Raw genomic sequence first — 4,256 nt, 5'->3', positions numbered from 1 at the left:
TCGGCCTTCCGGAGGCCATTCTGTTTTCAATCCCTGAGTTGACGAAAGCAGTTTTTACAAAACCGTAATTCTTTTTACTTTCACAACCTCACAGTCAACAATTATGACGCTCTTCGCAGTGTGCACGCTCTTCTTGTTGTTGGGGAATCTGAGCGGCAGCAGCCTGTTGCTGGCCGGCGGAGCGAACTCCGCAGGGCTCCTGAACGACAAGGCGGCCTCCGGTACCCTGGAGAAAGTTGTTATGAACCCTCGCCAGAAAGTTGACGAGGGGGACTCAACGATTTACCCAAATTGTCTGATTTAAAGAGCATGGACAGTGGCACTAATGACACCATCAAGACCGTGGAGAGGAAAGTCTATAATAATACAGATGAAACGGGGCATGTAACCGGAAACAAGACAGTCGTTGAAAAGACTACAGAAACTGACGTAATGCCCAACGGAAATGTATCAAAGACTACGGAAACACAGGTTGTTATTGATGAGGAAGGTAAAGAAAGCGGCGAAAAATCTGTCACAGAGAGGGAAACGCTGACGGAAACCACTCCAAACAGCGGGTCCCTAACACAAAAGTGGACGTGAAAAAGGTCACGGAGGAAGAGGGTAATGAAATTAACGAAAAAGTTGTTATAAAGAAGGAAGCAACAGTACAGCCTCTTACCAATGCCACTGAAGAAAAGCCGAAGGACGATAAAGCCGCAACTCATAAAGTAGAACGAACAGAGGTAACAAAGGAGATTCTGCCAGGCAATAAAACGAATGAAACTTTAGTAACAGAGAAAGAAGAAAGACTACCTTCACAGAACAGCATTACGATGACATTTGTGGAGGGGGGGAACGCTACAGAAAAGAGCGATGGACCTCATAAAGAAGTACGAACAGAGATAACAAAGGAGATTCTGCCCGGCAATAAAACGAATGAAACTTTAGTAACAGAGAAAGAAGAAAGACTACCTTCACAGGAAACCATTAAGGAGACTTCTGTGGAGACTAAGAATGCTACAGAAAATGTCGATGGACCTCTGATAACAGAACGAACAGAGATAACAAAGGAGATTCTGCCCGGCAATAAAACGAATGAAACTTTAGTAACAGAGAAAGAAGAAAAACTACCTTCACAGAAAAGCATTACGATGACATTTGTGGAGGGTAGGAACGCTACAGAAAAGAGCGATGGACCTCATAAAGTAGAACGAACAGAGATAACAAAGGAGATTCTGCCCGGCAATAAAACGAATGAAGTTGTAATAACAGAAAAAGAAGAAAAACTACCTTCACAGGAAACCATTAAGGAGACTTCTCTCGAGACTAAGAATGTTACAGAAAATGTCGATGGACCTCTGATAACAGAACGAACTGAGATAACAAAGGAGATTCTGCCAGGCAATAAAACGAATGAAGTTGAAGTAACAGAAAAAGAAGAAAAACTACCTTCACAGGAAACCATTAAGGAGACTTCTGTGGAGACTAAGAATGTTACAGAAAATGGCGATGGACCTCTGATAACAGAACGAACAGAGATAACAAAGGAGATTCTGCCTGGCAATAAAACGAATGAAGTTGAAGTAACAGAAAAAGAAGAAAAACTACCTTCACAGGAAACCATTAAGGAGACTTCTCGAGACTAAGAATGTTACAGAAAATGGCGATGGACCTCTGATAACAGAACGAACAGAGATAACAAAGGAGATTCTGCCCGGCAATAAAACGAATGAAGTTGTAGTAACAGAAAAAGAAGAAAAACTACCTTCACAGGAAGCCATTAAGGAATCTTCTCTCGAGACTAAGAATGTTACAGAAAATGGCGATAGACCTCTGATAACAGAACGAACAGAGATAACAAAGGAGATTCTGCCCGGCAATAAAACGAATGAAACTTTAGTAACAGAGAAAGAAGAAAAACTACCTTCACAGGAAGCCATTAAGGAATCTTCTCTCGAGACTAAGAATGTTACAGAAAATGGCGATAGACCTCTGATAACAGAACGAACAGAGATAACAAAGGAGATTCTGCCCGGCAATAAAACGAATGAAACTTTAGTAACAGAGAAAGAAGAAAAACTACCTTCACAGGAAACCATTAAGGAGACTTCTGTGGAGACTAAGAATGTTACAGAAAATGGTGATGGACCTCTGATAACAGAACGAACAGAGATAACAAAGGAGATTCTGCCCGGCAATAAAACGAATGAAGTTGTAGTAACAGAAAAAGAAGAAAAACTACCTTCACGGGAAACCATTAAGGAGACTTCTGTGGAGACTAAGAATGTTACAGAAAATGGTGATGGACCTCTGATAACAGTGCGAACAGAGATAACAAAGGAGATTCTGCCCGGCAATAAAACGAATGAAGTTGTAGTAACAGAAAAAGAAGAAAAACTACCTTCACAGGAAGCCATTAAGGAGACTTCTGTGGAGACTAAGAATGTTACAGAAAATGGCGATGGACCTCTGAGAGTAGAACGAACAGAGATAACAAAGGAGATTCTGCCCGGCAATAAAACGAATGAAGTTATAGTAACAGAAAAAGAAGAAAAACTACCTTCACAGGAAACCATTAAGGAGGCTTCTGTGGAGACTAAGAATGTTACAGAAAATGGCGATGGACCTCTGAGAGTAGAACGAACAGAGATAACAAAGGAGATTCTGCCAGCCAATGAAACGAATGAAATCACAGTAACAGAGAAAGAAGAAAAACTACCTTCACGGGAAGCTGCTGTGACGCCACCGAAGGTTGTTAAAAAGCTTAGGAGAAGGAAAGCTTGTAAGTGTGACTCGTTGTGGACCCTTTCGGTGGTAACAGAAGAATTAGTTGCAAGAATCGCTGCTGTTGTATTGAAGGAAATGACAACAGAGTAGTGATAATGTGTTGCTGTTTCTCTTATCAATTTCTTTGAAAAAAATCAAAATCAAAATAAATATTGAAGTTGGGAGACCGTGAACCATTCAAATATGTCACTTATGAACACGGTGATTGCGGCCCCGGTTTAGATTCGAGAGAGTTATGTTTCTTTTAAGACTGTACACACACAATGCCGGTTTGTCTCCGGCCCTGAGTATTACAGCATTTAGTGGCATCCTTAGTTAACAGTTTACCACAGTTTACCTTCCGCAGGTTTCCCCAGTGAGCACTGAGGCCACGCGCAGCTATTGCGGAGACCCCAACTTTACCTCTTACCTATGTAGTTACCGCAGCACCCAGATTCAAGGAGCCGTTATTTAAGGCAACATGTATAAAATTTCAGCCATGCACGTATTATTCACGCCTTGTTAGTGCCACATCAAGTGTCAAAGTTAGCACAATGATGAGAGAACAAAAAAGGAAGGTAAACTGAGGCAACCCGGATGTCACACTGGCCCTGTGTCCCACGGTAATGGGCTCTCTCCCACCACAAACTCAAGGGTCGTTACTCTCAGACGCTTCTACCTCTCAGATCAACTTTTTCCAAAGACAAAAAAGGAGAATAACCGGGTTTTAAAGAGTGTTTGTTTGGGTTCATGGTACGGAAGGGTCAAACTACCAGAGGGAACTACCCCTGGAAATGCCCAAAACTCCTTGTCAAATCCATTTACACTTCGCTTGGCTTTTCTGATAACAACGTGGCGCCTGTGATGGAGTGGCCAACCTCTCCTGTTCTATGGCTCCGCAGCACGCGGCCAAACTTTCCCTATCCTTGGCACTGGGTGAGATCCTGGCTCCTGCTAAAGGCGGCGTCACACAGGGCAAGTTTCTACCAACATGTTGCTTGTTTTCGTTGGTGATATCACCAAACAACAATGTTGTGCATCACACAGCATTGACCCTGAACTGTTGTGTTGACGCCGCGCTCCAACAACAACAAACACCGCGCCAGCATCTCTTCAGCCAGTTTACCATAAATCGGAAGGATATTGAGCTAGGTTTTAGAAGACTGTGCTGCTGCATTGTACATAATGAAGCATGAGCTACGACTGCAGAAGCGTCAGAAGAGGCAGTGTTCTCCATCTCAACAGTCTGTTTACCTCGCGCCAGGCACAGACTCCGCCCAGCATGCCATCACAGTCACTTGAGTGTTATAAATGACTTTTACACAGTGGAAAAATAAATCACAAACACATACTTGCACATGTACAGTCGGCTATAGAGAGTAGTGTCACACTGTCCAGTAAGTTTCGTTCAGAAAGCGACATCTGGCAACCCCTCCACGCGACATGAAAATTATTACATCCTATCGAAATCGTACTGTTGTGGTGATCGGTGGTCACAGGTGCACTCT

The 4,256-nt window shown here is 42.9% G+C and overlaps 1 long non-coding RNA gene across 8 annotated transcripts; it reads right to left on the bottom strand.

The window, feature by feature from the left end:
- Window positions 1-271: 271 nt before the first annotated feature.
- Window positions 272-3,391, bottom strand: LOC127004122 (uncharacterized). Of its 8 annotated transcripts, none has more exons than XR_007757639.1 (5): window positions 2,291-3,391; window positions 1,907-2,131; window positions 1,498-1,590; window positions 1,114-1,338; window positions 272-954 (listed from the first exon to the last, which is right to left on the bottom strand). It is a non-coding gene; the product is annotated as an uncharacterized LOC127004122 (long non-coding RNA). The 8 variants fall into 8 exon arrangements; XR_007757645.1 differs by lacking the exon at window positions 1,907-2,131 and adding an exon at window positions 1,748-1,906 and having other exon boundaries at window positions 2,225-3,389; XR_007757641.1 differs by lacking the exons at window positions 1,498-1,590; window positions 1,907-2,131 and adding an exon at window positions 1,655-1,906 and having other exon boundaries at window positions 2,225-2,383; window positions 2,543-3,369.
- Between the last annotated feature and the right edge of the window lie 865 nt (window positions 3,392-4,256).

The sequence above is a fragment of the Eriocheir sinensis genome, chromosome 27 (assembly GCF_024679095.1).
Source record: "Eriocheir sinensis breed Jianghai 21 chromosome 27, ASM2467909v1, whole genome shotgun sequence".
NCBI lineage: Eukaryota > Metazoa > Arthropoda > Malacostraca > Decapoda > Varunidae > Eriocheir > Eriocheir sinensis.
This window is presented reverse-complemented; position numbering and strand designations above follow the sequence as displayed.